Genomic DNA, 17,578 nt, shown 5'->3' on the forward strand with positions numbered 1-17,578 from the left:
TTAGCCAAGAAACGTTACGGCGGATGCTGCCGGATCCTGATATCTGATCACACTTAACGAGGAAAAAGTGGACTCGCTGCTGTGACGGACACATGGAACACGTCCGCTGCCCGACACGGGCAGCGGACGATAGCAATCGGAAGTTAAAGCTGTAAGAAAATGGGGTCTGATTTGAGTTGCCTAAATTGGAATCCCACCTGGTGATAGCCAGTCCAATCAAATGAGATCCAGGGCAAGAATGGGAGCCGAGATTCGGACTTTACAAAGATTATAAAAAAAAAAAAAAAAAAAAAAAGCTCACTTTTGATTGACGCAGCCTTGAAGGGAGAAAAGAGATTGTTCAGAGCAAAATACATGGAATGCTGTATGTATTCGTGTTTATTCGTGTAATGATGGTATGTAGTAGAAAGTATGGGTTTTGAAGGACAGTTCAGGTAGCTAACGGAGATACTCGTCATGCATATTTTCAAAATCACTGTAATAAACATCTCTCCTATTGAGGAAAAACACTTATTTTTTTGCAAGGAAGGGAAGAGCTTTTACAGAGCAGATGCACTGTACATAATGTAGTGATTTGTCTGTATGTGTCCTGGGACTGACTGACTGACGACAAGTGGTATAGAAAATGGATTGTTAAAAATAAAAAATAAAAATTCCACATACAGAATTCAATGTACAAGGTCTTCTGACTCACTTTTACAAACCACCGAGCGACCCCCTGATCACAACCATCCAGTTGTTGACAATTCCTGCGTAAACAGCCGTTCGAAAATAATCGGGGATAATGAGCCACGTGCTGCTTCACCAAGACACTCGTCTGCTCACATGGTGAATTTCCATTGTGATAAGTCAAAATGGCCTTGAAAGTTGACAGTGGCGACAAAGCGCGTGTGAGGTAATTTGTAATAAACGGACACAGTGAGCCCAAACAAACCTTTGTCCCGTGTTAATGAAACAGCTCTGACAGTTGTGCCGTTATATTCTTTTGGGGCTTGCAAAGGAATCAACACAGCTGCCGCGAAGGTGGCGCTAGAGCCAGCAGATGTTATTGGTTTTATTGCAGCGCGCTAAGAGGCTTTGTCTTCTTTTTATGTTTGAAGTTTTTTTTTTGTTTGTTTTTTTTGGGGGGGGGGGGGGGGTGGCCAGAGACGTCTTTATGCACACGCTTTACTGCTGAATTACATTTCTTTACATCTGTTCTCTTTTTTGCCAAGCAATTTGTCCCAATGTGTGATGTATTGACTCTGGTCCTTAATTATTCATGGAGGAGGGTTGGGAGCGGCGAAACAAAACAGAAACTATTTCGACCAACGATTTATCGTTTCAGGCGGTTGTTAGAAGGCAAAAGCAAAACTACTGTATTTCCCGAGCCTGATGGTAACGAGACGTGTTGGTGCACATTTGTGTTAAATTTTAGACTTGAAGTTGGGTTTTAGTTGGGTTAAAATATAAAGGCAGGGTTTCAAAGTATTTACAAGCTAGGGTATAAGGTTGGGGTACAGTTTCGTCCCTGGGTTAGGCTTTCAATTAAGGGTTTCAAGGTGGGTTTGGTGTTCAAAGGTAGATGGAACTAGATAATCTGCAGGCGTCCATTGCTGCGAGTACATTAGTATTGGCACTTTGTCTTGGCGTCACTTGGCCTTAAAAGTGCAGTACAGCTTGTGGACGTCTCAGCTCCGTGAATCCAAAAGGTGACGACGACGCTCCCCTCCTGATCCCGGCGCCAGATAACGCGCCGCATCCTAAAAACCCCGCCAAGGTCGAACCTCAAATATCCGCCGTCCTCCCAAAACCCTCCCCGCTTCTCCGCAGATAAGTGCGACATGATGTAGAGCACGCCGCGTCGCCTCAATAAATCTTGTATCGACACGCTCTTATCGTGTCCCGGCGCTGATAGCCTTCACCAAACGCCGTATAAATGGACAGACAGCTCGAGAGGGAGGGAGGCGTTTGTCGTCGTCGTCCGAAGTGCTGATCCAGATGTTCTATTGACAGGTCTTCAGATGTGACACGTGAAGGTTATATTACTTGGCTGTAACCTCCCCCGGCTGCGCGAAACACGGCGGCTATTAAACATTCATGAAGCTTTAATGTTAAACAAAGGACAGAGGCTCCAAATAGCTTTGGGTCAATCTGTTGACATGTTTATTGAAAGGACTCGGTGGAGTGGAGGTGAATCCCGGCATAGGAGCCGCGTGATTGGCCGAAGCCCTTTTAACCACCTGAGCACCTGACACTTCCCGAGGGTGGGTGGGAACTTTTCTCATATGTATTCATTTCCAATTTCTAGTGCTTAAATGTACTGTATCTAGAGGTGCAACAACAATCGATGAGCAGATTAATCAACAAATATCTTGATAATCGTTTATCCAATCCAACTTGTGAAGCATTTTACACACACACACACACACACGTTTAGAGAACTTGTTTAACTTTAACTTTTAACTTTCTCACATTTCTGTAGTCCTCTGAAAGCAGACTGATGATCAAAATGTGATGTTTTTGGGAAGGTTGGAACAGATTAATGGCATTTCCATTCATTTAGCGATTCGATGTACATACTGTGTATGTAAGTAACTTTCGTTACAAGCTTGGTCACAGAACAACTTGTCAGTCAAGGTGCCACTGTATAACATACAGTAGTATGTCTCCTTTGAAGGTGGCCAGGCGTCATCTGGATTCAATGGACTGTCTTGGGCGGCCTAAATAATGCAAGGCGGGTTATGAGTATGAAAGATGTGAAGCGTATTGGCGAGGGGCAGCCACGCTGGCACCTGTCAGCGGCACACGAGCGGAAGAACGTCCTCTCGCTACGTTTGGGGGTCTCGTGACATTGAAAGCAGATACCTCGTCTTTGTTAGATATACTTTTTGATTCGTTATTAAATATGGATAAGTCTACTTTTCAACCATGGTTGTTGACCTAAAGGCGACCTGTTTAAATGACTTGAGTCAGAAATCTAGATCAATATTGTCGACTTCGTGGGCCAAGCCAAGCGAGGGTCAGGATTTTAAATTAGGGTTTCAAGCCAGGGTTGGGTTTTCAAGTCCAGGTTAAGGCTTCAAGTTAAGGTTTCAAGCCGGGTTTCAAATTTGTGTTTAAAGCGAAGGTAAGGGTTTCAAATTATGATTTAAAAACAAGGTCATGGTTTCAAACGGGGATTGGGGTTTAAAATTATGGTATAGCCTGTAATAGGGTTTAAAACAAGATTTAGGGGTTCAGATTAGGGTTTCAAACTCCAGTTTCAACCAATTGTTTCAAGTCAGGGTGAGGGTTTGAAGTAAGGTTTCAAGTTCTTGTTAGGGTCTCAAATTTGGGCGTCAAGCTAGAGTTAGGGTTCCAAACAAGGGTTAAGATTTCCAACTATGCTTTCAAACATGGGTTAGGTTTTGAAACAAGCCTCAGGTATTTTAATTGGCGTTGAAGTCTCCTTTAGGGTTTCAATTTTGCGGATTCAAGTGGTTTGGGGTTCAAGCAAGGGTTAGGGTTTCAAGTCTAGGTTCGGTTTCTAAATTAGGTTTGGTTGAAAGTATCATATGAGAGTTTCAAACCAGATTTAGCGTTTCACACAGTGCTTAAAGTTTCAAATTGGGGTTTCGATGCTCGGTTAGGGTTTCAAATACCGGATTTCAAGACAGGGTGAGGCTTTCAAGTAAAGGGGAGGGTTTGAAATTAAGGTTTCAAATTAGGGTTTCAGATAGGGATTATTGTTCCCTGCGTGGGCTCAAATTGTCCTCGGGGTTTGAAAGGAGGTTTTTAAACAAGTGGCCATTGCTGACATGCGCTCATTGAAAGACAGAAACTGCGGCGTGTCGTCTTTCAACAGACGTGAATCAGCCAATTGTGTCATGTGTTAGGACACGACCTTGCGTTCCTTCAAGAACTCCAGAAATAACTCCGGATTTCAAGATAGCAAACAGGTGTCAAAATAAAATCTGGTATTTTATTGACGGTAACACAGAAATCCTCACTGCTTAATTCACTTAATACCGACATACAGGCAAGAACTTAAATGGCTGAAGCCCACAGTGAAAATAGTGAAAAAGTGGACCAATGAACTAAAGATAGAACTTCAAAGCTGTTTAGACTGGACAGACTGGAGTGTCTTTGAAAATTCAGCTGGCCTGGATGAATATACGGACACTGTCACATCCTATATTGTGTGTGTACCAACAAAGTCATTTCGCACATTCAATAACAACAAGCTGTGGTTCACTGCCAAACTTAAGCAAATGCGCCAAACTAAGGAGGGCGCATATCAGAGCGGGGACATGGCCCTCTATAATCGAGCTAGAAACCAGCTGACTAAAGAAATTAACATTGCAAAGAGAAACTATGCAGCAAAGTTGGAAAAACTGTTTAGCGCTAACGACTCAATCAGTCTGGCATGCATTCCAATCGCTGACCAATTACAAGCGACGATCACCCCAAACTGAGAACAATAGCACTCTAGCCAACGACTTGAATACCTTCTACTGCAGATTTGAAAAGGACACTTTCACACCCCACACCCACCCAGCTGCACCAACGACCACAATCACACACCTGACTTCTGCGTTGACCATCCACGAACAGGATGTGAGACGCATCTTCAAACAAAAGATTAACAAAGCGGCAGGCCCAGACCATGTGTCCCCATCCTGCCTCAAAGTCTGCACGGACCAGCTCGCTCCAGTCTTCAAACAGATCTTCAATAGATCTCTGGAACTGTGCGAAGTACCATCCTGTTTCAAACGCTCCACCATCATTCCAGTCCCCAAGAAACCTACAATCTCGGGTCTAAATGACTACAGGCCTGTCGCCTTGACATCTGTGGTCATGAAGTCCTTTGAACGTCTCGTGCTGGACCACCTCAAGAGCGTCACAGGTCCCCTGCTGGACCGCCTACCGAGCGAACAGGTCTGCGGCTGATGCAGTCAACATGGGACTGCACTTCATCCTAGAACACCTCGACAGTGCAGGGACCTACGCGAGGATCCTGTTCATGGACTTCAGCTCAGCGTTCAACACCATCATCCCTTAACTCCTTTCCTCCAAGCTTCTCCAACTCAGCGTCTCGCCTGCCATCTGCCAGTGGATTTACAGCATTCTGACGGGCAGGACACAGCAGGTGAGGCTGGGGGAGACCACCTCATCCACATGCAGCATCAGCACTGGGGCACCCCAAGTTTGTGTTCTCTCTCCACTGCTCTCCACTGCTCTTCTCTCGAAGGACTGCACCTCAATGCACCCGGCTGTAAAACTCCTAAAGTGTGCAGATGACACCAGTGTCATTGGCCTTATCAAAGAAGAGTGACTGTGACGAGTCTGCATATCGACAGGAAGTGGAGCGGCTGGAGCTGCGGTGCGTCCGACACAACCTGGAGCTGAACACGCTCAAGACTGTAGAGATGATCGTGGACTTCAGGAGGCATCCTTCGCCACAGCTGCCACTCACCCTGTCCAGCTGCCTTGTGTCAACCGTCGAGACCTTCAAGTTCCTGGGAATTACAGTCTCTAAGGACCTAAAGTGGGCGATCAACATCAACTCTGTCCTCAAAAATGCCCAGCAGAGAATGCACTTCCTGCGGCTTCTGAGAAAGCATGGCCTGCCACAGGAGCTGCTGAGGCAGTTCTACACAGCGGTCATCAAATCTTTCCTGTGTTCTTCCATCACGGTCTGGTTTGGTGCTGCTACAAAAAAGGACAAACTCCGACTGCAATGGACAATCAAAATTGCTGAAAAGATTTTTGGTACCCCCCCTACCCACCCTTGAGGACTTGCACGCTGCCAGAACTAAGACAAGCGCGTGCAAAATCCTCTCGTACCCTCCCCATCCCGGTCACCAGCTCTTCCGGCTCCTTCCCTCAGGTAGGCACTCCCGATCAATGCAAACTAGAAATAGCAGACATTCCAACACCTTCTTCCCTCTTGCAATCAACTTCTTAAACAGCTAACCTACAATTCCATTGCAACATGTTGCCAATTTTTTTTGTCTGAGTTTGTTGTCACATTTCTGTCGGGCCAATTATACATTACTCGTGCACTCACTGTAGTAGTCTCAACAACAGACTACTACAGTGAGTAGTCTGTTGTTGACTCGTCTGTTGTTGTTGACAGTATTGGTCAACAACAGATATGCACTATTTGCATATCTGTTGTTGACCAATACTGGCCACTCATGCCAGAGTAGCATCTGCACCACTTGCACACTGACTGAGGAGTATCTGCAACATTTGCACAATCAACATTGTCCCAGATTATCGCGCTACTAGTCACTTTAAACTGCATATACTCCTTGAAGTCTCGGCGCCCTTTGCACAATGGTCATTGCATCGGACTATTGCTATATTAGTCATTCGAACTGCTCTAAGTGCGAGAGGACTCTGGATCTCTTTGCACAATTGTCAAAAAAAATAAAAATGTACCGGCATTACCAGATAACTAGCAACCCTTTATGGCTCAGTGACTGTTTTTCAAAATGTCTTTATGTCCCAAAAGTATTCTCTGTCAATTGACTGTCTGTTGTCGTACTTGAGCGGCTCCAACTACCAGAGACAAATTCCTTGTGTTTTTTTGGACATACTTGGCAAATAAAGATGATTCTGATAAAATAAATTAGGTGTGATTCATGTGGGGCCTCTAGATTGTCTTCACAAAAAAACCTGCATGTGGACCTTGAAGGCCAGCGCCTGGGTTTTGTTCTCAAACGAATTTCATCCACAAAAGAAGCGAGCAGCTAAATGAAATCAGCAAATCGTTAGCCGGCCTTAAATCGACTCCCAATGAAAGTGTCAAATCTTCGTTGCCATTTTAATTGTTTATATCTGGAGAGGTTAATTTCAGAATTGGAGGACATTTTCTGTCCCCACCCAAACAAAATATAAAATAATCCTGACACAAAATAGAAAAACATGCACTTTAATTGTTAAAAGATGTATTTTGATCACGGCGCTATTTCAAATCGTAGTATTTATTATGCTTTGAAGTCGCTTGCAACGTTCAGACAAAACCTAAAAACGTTTTAGCCATTTGGGGGAAGGGGAATAAAAGCGAGCTAAACGACTCAGCACAAGTGATCTCGTCAAGCGTGTCACTCTAACCAATGCAACACTCTTACTCATATTATCAAAACGGCATTTTTTAAAAATTATATTGCTGATTGTTCTTGACCAGTTAGCATTACAGCTAACACAGCTAGCATGTACTCTTGAGCACAAATCTTGCAACCCATCCATCCATCCATCCATTCTCTACCGCTTATCCGGGTCGGGTCGCGGGGGCAGTAGCTTCAGCAGGGACGCCCAGACTTCCCTCTTCCCAGCCACTTCATCCAGCTCTTCCGGGGGGATCCCGAGGCGTTCCCAGGCCAGCCGCAGGATGTAGTCTCTCCAGCGTGTCCTGGGTCGTCCCCGGGGTCTCCTCCCGGTGGGACATTCCCGGAACACCTCACCAGGGAGGCGTCCGGGAGGCATCCGAATCAGATGCCCCAGCCACCTCATCTGGCTCCTCTCAATGCGGAGGAGCAGCGGCTCTACTCTGAGATCCTCCCGGATGACCGAGCTTCTCACCCTATCTCTAAGGGAGAGCCCGGACACCCTGCGGAGGAAACTCATTTCGGCCGCTTGTATCCGGGATCTTGTTCTTTCGGTCACGACCCACAGCTCATGACCATAGGTGAGGGTAGGAACGAAGATCGACCGGTAAATTGAGAGCTTCGCCTTTCGGCTTAGCTCTTTCTTTTCCACAACGGACCGATACAAAGTCTGCATCACTGCAGACGCTGCACCGATCCGCCTGTCGATCTCCCGTTCCATTCTTCCCTCACTCGTGAACAAGACCGCAAGATACTTGAATTCCTCCACTTGGGGCAGGATCTCATCCACGACCTGGAGATGGCATGCCACCCTTTTCCGACTGAGGACCATGGTCTCAGATTTGGAAGTGCTGATTCTCATCCCAGCCGGTTCACACTCGGCTGCGAACTGCTCCAATGAGAGTTGGAGGTCACGGCTTGATGAAGCCAACAGAACCACATCATCTGCAAAAAGCAGAGATGCAATACTGAGGCCACCAGACCGGACCCCCTCTACGCCTCGGCTGCGCCTAGAAATTCTGTCCATAAAAGTTATGAACAGAATCGGCGACAAAGGGCAGCCTTGGCGGAGTCCAACCCTCACCGGGAACGAGTCTGACTTACTGCCGGATATGCGGACCAAACTCTGACTCCAGTCGTACAGGGACCGAACAGCCCGTATCAAGGGGTTTGGTAACCCATACTCCCGAAGCACTCTCCACAGGACTCCCCGAGGGACACGGTCAAACGCCTTCTCCAAGTCCACAAAACACATGTAGACTGGTTGGGCGAACTCCCATGCACGCTCGAGGACCCTGCCGAGGGTGTAGAGCTGGTCCACTCTTCCACGGCCAGGACGAAAACCACACTGCTCCTCCTGAATCTGAGATTCGACTTCCCGACGGACCCTCCTCTCCACCACCCCTGAATAGACCTTACCAGGGAGGCTGAGCAGTGTGATCCCCCTGTAGTTGGAACACACCCTCCGGTCCCCCTTCTTAAAAAGGGGGACCACCACCCCAGTCTGCCAATCCAGAGGCACTGTCCCTGATGTCCACGCGATGTTGCAGAGGCGTGTCAACCAGGACAGCCCCACAACATCCAGAGCCTTTAGGAACTCCGGGCGAATCTCATCCACCCCCGGGACCCTGCCACCGAGGAGCTTTTTAACTACCTCGGTGACCTCAAACCCAGAGATAGGAGAGCCCGCCTCAGAGAACCCACACTCTGCTTCCCCATGGGAAGGCGTGTCGGTGGAATTGAGGAGGTCTTCGAAGTATTCTCCCCACCGACTCACAACGTCCCGAGTCGAGGTCAGCAGTGCCCCATCCCCACTATACACAGTGTTGGTGGTGGACTGCTTTCCTCTCCTGAGACGTCGGATGGTGGACCAGAATTTCCTCGAAGCCGTCCGGAAGTCTTTCTCCATGGCCTCACCGAACTCCTCCATTGCCCGGGTTTTTGCTTCAGCGACCACCAGAGCTGCATTCCGCTTGGCCAGCCGGTACCCATCAGCTGCCTCAGGACTCCCACAGGCCAAAAAGGCCCGATAGGACTCCTTCTTCAGCTTGACGGCATCCCTCACCGTTGGTGTCCACCAACGGGTTCGGGGATTGCCGCCACGACAGGCACCGACCACCTTACGGCCACAGCTCCGGTCGGCCGCCTCAGCAATGGAGGCGCGGAAAATGGTCCACTCGGACTCGATGTCCCCCGCCTCCCCCGGAACATGAGCAAAGTTCTGTCGGAGGTGGGAGTTGAAACTCCTTCTGACAGGGGATTCTGCCAGACGTTCCCAGCAGACCCTCACAATACGTTTGGGCCTGCCACGTCGGACCGGCATCTTCCCCCACCATCGGAGCCAACTCACCACCAGGTGGTGATCAGTTGACAGCTCCGCCCCTCTCTTCACCCGAGTGTCCAAGACATGCGGCCACAAGTCCGATGACACGACCACAAAGTCGATCATCGAACTGCGACCTAGGGTGTCCTGGTGCCAAGTGCACGTGTGGACACCCTTATGCTTGAACATGGTGTTCGTTATGGACAATCCGTGACGAGCACAGAAGTCCAATAACAGAACACCGCTCGGGTTCTGATCGGGGGGGCCGTTCCTCCCAATCGCGCCCTTCCAGGTCTCACTGTCATTGCCCACGTGACCATTGAAGTCTCCCAACAGAACAATGGAGTCCCCAGCGGGAGCGCTCTCCAGCACCCCCTCCAAGGACTCCAAAAAGGGTGGGTACTCTGAACTGCTGTTTGGTGCATAGGCACAAACAACAGTCAGGACCCGTCCCCCCACCCGAAGGCGGAGGGAGGCTACCCTCTCGTCCACCGGGGTGAACCCCAACGTACAGGCGCCGAGCCGGGGGGCAATAAGTATACCCACACCTGCTCGGCGCCTCTCACCATGGGCAACTCCAGAGTGGAAGAGAGTCCAACCCCTCTCGAGTGGACTGGTACCAGAGCCCAAGGTGTGTGTGGAGGCGAGTCCGACTATATCGAGTCGGAACTTCTCGACCTCACACACCAGCTCGGGCTCCTTCCCTGCCAGAGAGGTGACATTCCACGTCCCTAGAGCCAGCTTCTGTAGCCGGGGATCGGATCGCCAAGGTCCCCGCCTTCGGCCACCGCCCAGCTCACACTGCACCCGACCCCTATGGCCCCTCCCACAGGTGGTGAGCCCATGGGAAGGGGGACCCACGTTACCCTTTCGGGCTGTGCCCGGCCGGGCCCCATGGGTGCAGGCCCGGCCACCAGGCGCTCTCCTTCGAGCCCCACCACCAGGCCTGGCTCCAGTGGGGGGCCCCAGTGGCCCGCGTCCGGGCAAGGGAAAACGAAATCCATTGTTTGTCGTCATCATTAGGGGTCTTTGAGCCGTGCTTTGTCTGGTCCTTCACCTAGGACCTGTTTGTCATGGGTGACCCTGCCAGGGGCATAAAGCCCCAGACAACTTAGCTCCTAGGATCACTGGGACACACAAACCCCTCCACCACGACAAGGTGACGGGTCAAGGAGGGGAATTGGACCCTTGCAACCCTTGTGCTCAAATTGGAGCAGCGAGGTAAGCGTCCCTGCGTATTATCAAACATTAAATTCTTATTCAGTTGAAATTTCACTCTTTATTATTCTGCACTATTTAAAAAAAAACTTTTTTACAGGTTCTTTAGTGTCTCTTAGGGCTGCGCTAAACACAAGTTCAATATTTCTTAAAAATTCAAATTATATAACAGTTTATTACTTAGGTTTGGAACGTGAAAAAGTAAAAAGGTAACAGAAAAACAAAAAGATTTGAACAAAAAATAAGTTAAATTATACATATTTGAAAAGGAGTAGGAAGAAGTATAACTTATTTACCCCTACCCTTATAATCCTGTAGAACATCAATATAGTACTATAATAATGATAATACAATAAGGCAGAAATATTAATATATACATATCCTTACCCTATTCGAGATCCATTAATACAATAATAAAAATGAATACATCAGTAACAGCAGTATCTTAAAAAAAAAAAAATCAGCTACAATAAACAAAACAAAAACAACCATAAAAAACCACCACGACCTATATAATATACACAGACCCGCAAAATTCTAAAATGGTCTGTTTGTTTTTTTGTTTTGTTTGTTTTTGTTTAAATGTTGGCGTGCAAAATTGCTTTCAAATTCTGGAATGAAAGTATTATCCCGAGCATCACAATCTGACCTGAATCCACTGTTGCATTTTGGGACATCTACGCGGCGCCACAGGAGACCAGCTGAGCTTTTTATCAGCGCGTGCAACCTGGCCGGATAGGGTTCCCCGGGCACCGCGTCCTTTTGTGCCCGGCCGCCTGGCGCCGCGGCGGTCAAATGTGGCTCTCCGCGCGACACCCAAGCACGCCGTGCATGTGCCTTTCATCCCTCACGCTATTGCGCTCACTGGCCTATTGCCTGAGGACTACGCAGTGCTTTGTGCAGCCCGGCGGGTGTCTTTACCTGGGCTTTGCGAAGGACGCACAATTACACGAGCCGCTCTCGTCCATCCGCGAGCGATGAGCTGTGACTTACAATTCAATGGTCTCCGTGGCCTCGGGTGCCACTGGTACAACAGCTTATTACGCACCTCTTTGACTGCCCGTCAACTGAACGACGTCTCATTGACATTGTGTTGAATGTTCTGTGTCTGCCCTGCCTAATTGAACACGAAATCACCCCTTTCTGACACGCTTAGTCGAATGGCGCTTAACTGAGGCGCTGGACGGGAGATGAGCCGGAGAATGACCTCTGGAAGGCACCCGAAAAACACCCCAAACAGTGCGACATGTCAACACAATAGAGTAATTCTTTCAAGTTTGGCAAGAAGTCAGCTTGGTTGTTACAATGTTACCAGCGAGTAATTGTCGCTCACTCGAAAAGGTCCCCGACAAGACAAGGCTAGGGTCTGACTAAATGAAGCTTCTCTCCTTTATTTAATCATGTTGCCTTGGCTAAGAGATGGTACAAAAAGCAGTTTTTTGAATACGCAAATTTGCAAATGCCAAACTGCAAATATGCAGTACAGTAGTTCGCTGTGGTACATTTTCAACAAACCTGTTAGGTGTGCGTCCCACAGTACAGTATGGACAGAGTTACTGACGCAGATCAGATTCTTTTATTGTATTTAAATTCATTTTTCATGCATTGGATTATTCACTCTATCACAGAACGTGGTGGTGATTATTTTTCCATACAGACTGTCTCACACTTACTAAAAGAAGCTAAAGTGCAATGTGCCTATTGGAAAGTACAACTGTTTTAAATTACACAACTGCAATAAATGGCAAGTTAAAACAGATTGTAATCCATAACAGGTGTTTTGGATAGACGTAGAATGGAAACAGCCGCTGATGCACTTTCAATTGTTTTGTTGAACAAACGGTAACAAAATGCAATAAAGACAAGCATATTCTTAGCCGAGTTGAGGCCGTCGCTTTACACACAAAGTGCCAAAAGCGAAAGCCAGTAAACAGCCAGCCATCTGTACGCCCTCATACGGTCACGTCCACATCACTCAACAGGCCAGACACGCCTTTTAAATCTTTCACTGCCAGCCGTTTTCTGAGCGGCCTACTCCATTGAAAAACCTCCCCACAGAAAAACGTAATTGACGAGTTTTCTCGTCATTGGCCGGGAACGTTTGGTTTTCAAATTGACGAATTTATTTGTCAATGGCAGGGAAAGAGTTTAAAGGCAGGTACACATTGAACGTCCCAGTAACTGCAGTGTAGAATGTGATGTTGGTGACCCCAAGTGGACAAAAATAACACCTTCCCCTTACATGCACATACTTATTGCCGGTAATACAGTGTAGTGTATGCATGAAGCTTCAAAATGCTGTATATACAGTAAAGGTAATACAATAAATACTTGGGCGATGCTTGGCAGATTTCGTCTATTGCGGAGTGGTCTGGAATGTAACCCCCGCGATAAGCGATAGACACGATTTCCAGCCGTGGAGCTAAGTGCACCCGAGATCTCGTTCAGACAATTGAGCTGTGAAGCTTCTTTTTTATGTATTTTTACTGTTCTTTTCTTCTGCCTTGTTTTTGATGAGCACTTAGGCTCACTACACTACTGTGTTTTAATGTGGTGGTGCTTGGATAGCAACATATTTTTTGAGGTGGTACTTGGTGTAAAATATTTGAGAACCAGTGTTTTCCGAACAACAAATATCACAACCTCATGAATGACTACTGTACAACTGTAATCCACTCTCCTCCAAGGGTTTCTTCCTTCCAACTGGCGTCATAATCGTCTCATTTGTGTTTCTTGTATTTCTTTTTAAACGGCTTCTTGGGCCCCAAGGTCATGTTATTTGGGCTGTGTGGGCCCGTTACTTTCGCAAATGTATTTTCTGTTCTTTTAACCTTCCAAAAGAAATGAGATAATCTCCAGAAGTATGAGTTATAAATGTGGCACGGGGTAAAAAAAAAAAAAAAAAACTTTTATTTTTAAGGGTGACTTTATAGTTTGTTACCTTTAAAGTCAAGGCTGCATAATGGAGGACATCGAGTGCTATTTACTGTCATCATATTACTGATGAAGTCAAAGCCAATGAACATCTACTTTCAGACATTTAGAGCTAATGGGTATTCTTCCCGGCCACGAGAAGCGATGCAAAATGTCGAAAGAGCTTTGCTTCCCTCTGCTGGTGAATATCGAACTGTAAAATCTGTCAAAAACTTGTCTGGTTTCAAGCCTTGATGAAAAATTAAGATTCAAGGGGTTTATTGTCATGTGCATATGATTTTAAAAAAATAAATAAATAAATAAAATGCAATAAAATTCTTACTCGCACGCTTACCTTGCAAGAATAGAAAACAATTTAAATTGGTTACATTTTTTTTTAAATAAAAGTAGAAGAAACACTGATTAAAAAAAATGTAAAAAAATAACAACATTAGGATCAAGGTTAGGTTTTCCAGTTTGGGGTTCAAGTCTCGGTTGAGACTTCAAATTAAGGTTTCAAGCCAGGGTTATGTTTTCTAGTTTGTCTTTGAAGTCTAGGTTAAGGCTTCCAATTCCAGTCTTGGTTTGGGTTTCAAGCCAGAGTTAGTGCTTGAAGTTAGGGTTTCAAATAAGTGTTTGGGTTTCAAACCAAGGTTAGGTTTTCAAGTCAGAATTTAAAGCCTTGTTTAGCGTTTCATACCTTGGGGTTAGGGATTAGCAGTTTGGGTTTCAAGTATAGGTCGAGGCTTCACACTAGGGTTTTCAAGCAGGGTTTCCAACAAGGGTTCGGGCTTCAGTATTTCAAGATAGGGAACCCAGAACGGATCTGTTGTGGTTTTAATCTTCCAGGAGATGGAGCCAGATAGTCAACAGAGGAATTAGCTGGTGTTGAACACGTGAGGTTACATTGCAGGGCCCAAAAGGCCACATATATTTAGGGCAAAAATGCTCTCTCAGTCTGAGCTTTTATTGTCCATTAGAGTTGAATTGACAGACACAGAGGAGCAAACTGGCCTACGTTACCTGGATTTGATTCAATCTGACAGAATAATATCCAAGCAGGGGGAAAGGGAGTAGCAATATGCATCCTATATGTTATTTTTTGTTGTTGCCCATTTCAGTTCGGCACTTACATTTCCCCATAGAAAATGATCCAGACGGGCTGAGAACGTGCAACAATTTGTTTGCTCGTTAAGATGCCAATTCACAATTGCTTTTGCACGTAATTATAATAAAGTAGGCGCCACGCCATTGATGCATTCTCTTTGTGCTCCCCAAGTCATTTGACTCGCCTGAAGGGAATAGCCTGCCTTGTGTTTCTCTCGCTCTTTAAGGTTCTTGCCACGTCTGTTCACTGAAATTGCTTTGAACCCGAGAGCGAGGCGCCAAGAAACATGAAGGCTAGTCGAGTATATTTGCAAAATCTAAGTTGCGAGATGATGATCATCCTGGCACGCGTTAATGCTCGCAGGCTGCTTTCGGGACGCTGACCTCCGCCACGGACAGGTTGCTCTTCATGCGGTTTTAAGTCACACCCTGCAAGGCCATCTGGACCGCTCGGATTTACTCCCTTTCACGCCGTCCTGCTTACCGATGGGGAGGCTGCGCTCCACCTGTGCTGTCAAGAACGTGCATGTGAATATACCATGTGGGCAAAAGTATTGCAGCACAAGCCTATCTCACAGACGGGAATAAAAATGTTGGAGTTGTTTCAAGAACTGCTTTCACTCTTCTGGGAAGATTTTCTTCAAGATTGTTTGGAGTGTGGAAATGTCTGCCCATTTGTCCTGATGAACCTTACTTTGTGCATTGGGAACAGAACTGGAGCATCCCCAAACTGAAACGACAAATGTCGAAAATCTACTAGACTAGTACAATACAAGTTCTAGGGTTCGGCATTCCATAAACGGTAGCTTCATTGAAGACTGTAATTGTCTGTCCTTTTATCCATTTTCTATTCTGCTTATCCTCATTAGGGTCGTGAGTGAGCTGGAGCCTGTCCCAGCTAACTTCGGGCGAGAGGCGACTCGTTGCCAGCCAATCGCACTAACCTATTGTCCCTAGGCAGGAATTTGATTGTGAACAGTTGTTTGTCTTGATGTACACCAAAACCAGCTGACATACCAGCAAGTTCTTAAACTGTTGATTCGTAATTTCATAGTGACACTCTGCCAATTTGCACAACTATCCATGATATTATTACTTGATTCATAATTGTAGCTCCGTCACTCTGTGTCATTTGCACATTTATTGTTAGTATTACTGTACTATTGGATACTTGATAGTGTTTGACGACAGTCTGTAATTTGTACATTTGTCTCTAGGTCCTAAATATATATTTTGTTGGAGTGTATTTTTTTTGTGTGTGACTCCAACTGCCAGAGAAAAATTCCTTGTGTGTTTTAACATACTTGACCAATAAGGATGATTCCGATGCCGCAAGGTGCTTTTAAATAGTCCAGGCTGTACAAAAATTCTGCTGGGATGGGCTCCAGCTCACCGGTGACCCTAATGCATGGTCTTATAGAATTAGTTTTCTATTAACAGGCACGCTGACCTCAATACTTCAACTGTTTCTATATGTATTTACTATGACATTATCTTAGTATGACATCTAAACCCTAACATTTTGTCAAACCAATAATTTGCTTCTTGTCGTCACACTACAAAATGTCATTCTTTGGATTCATACTCGGGTTAAAGATGAAGGCGAGATGGGAGTATCAGAGGCGCGGTGAGGATGACTTACACTTCAACACTCCACAATTCCGCTACGCCTCACGGTCATGGTTTCTGTCCATGGTCCCTTGCCGCAAGTCGCTCGAGCAGAGCACAAGATGGCTGACCTGCTAACTGTAAGCCTTTTCAAGACGACGCACAGCAGGAAATAAACAACAAACACGTACACAATTGGCTTCCTCTGCTTGTACAAATTATCAGGAGCCGGCAGGAAGTCCTAAAAGCGCGGTGTGAACACATGGCTGATGGAGCTTCAGTAATGCATGTGCAGGTGTGAAGGCCAATGCCGTCTGCTCCTGTCCCACCCAGGACTCCGACCTCCTGAAAACCTCGACGCTGCTTGTGGTAGAAAGGTGTCAGGACACTTGGTGACTTGCAGATGCCCCCGAACCCAAGAGCCAAAAGACCTGGACTATGATGTAAAGGATCAACCGATTTAATTGTCATTTGGATAGTTTCTTCACTTGGTAAAGACTCACACTAGGTTCGAAGTAAATTCTCAGAAGAATTATGATGTTCCTTTTGGGACTCTTGAATGGATTTTTGGATTTAACAATTCCTGATAGTATCCTGCCTGTCTAATCATTCTGACATCTCCTCAAAGGACATAGGTAAGTTACAGGCAAAGTTACTTTATATCCCGTGTACGAGGTACAGCGAAATGAATTTTGCTGCATCCAACCCATCACTTAGGAGCAATGGGCAACAAACATGTTGAGAATTCAGTTATTGTGTTAGTGCCTTAATCTAGGACCTGACTGGAAAGGTTTTTGGTTGTTGGGAAAACTGGAACACAACTGGAGAAAATCCATGCAGGGGTGATGACAAAAATGCAAACGCCACACAGAAGTTCGTGGCCCAAACTGGAATCAAACCAGGGACATGGTGTGAGGCAGCAGTGCTAACCACTCAATGCATTCATGATCAGTTAGTGAGGCTCAACCTTTCAACTTGTAAATACATCTTTCATACATTTTCAGACATTCCAATGGCTCCAATTCCGTGTCAGATGAAAGCTTCTGAGGAAATGCTGTCTCTCTGTCTTTTAAAATAGCTCTGGTACAAGACATGAACAAGGACTGCAGGTGGGCTCCATTGCGATATTTCACTTTGCATGTTTTAGTAGCGTGAAAGCACAACAAGACCAGTCCCGAATAACCAAGCTAAAAGCTCGTTTCCGGTGAGTCCGCAGGGGGCATAAAAACATTTTACATTTTCAAGTGGCTGTTCTCGGGTATGATGCTACAGCGACCGAAATGTTTGCTAGGTTGAAGTTGAACCTTTGAGGTCTCTTGCAAAAGCAAATGGA

This window comes from Phyllopteryx taeniolatus, chromosome 20, assembly GCF_024500385.1.
Source record: "Phyllopteryx taeniolatus isolate TA_2022b chromosome 20, UOR_Ptae_1.2, whole genome shotgun sequence".
Classification (NCBI taxonomy): domain Eukaryota; kingdom Metazoa; phylum Chordata; class Actinopteri; order Syngnathiformes; family Syngnathidae; genus Phyllopteryx; species Phyllopteryx taeniolatus.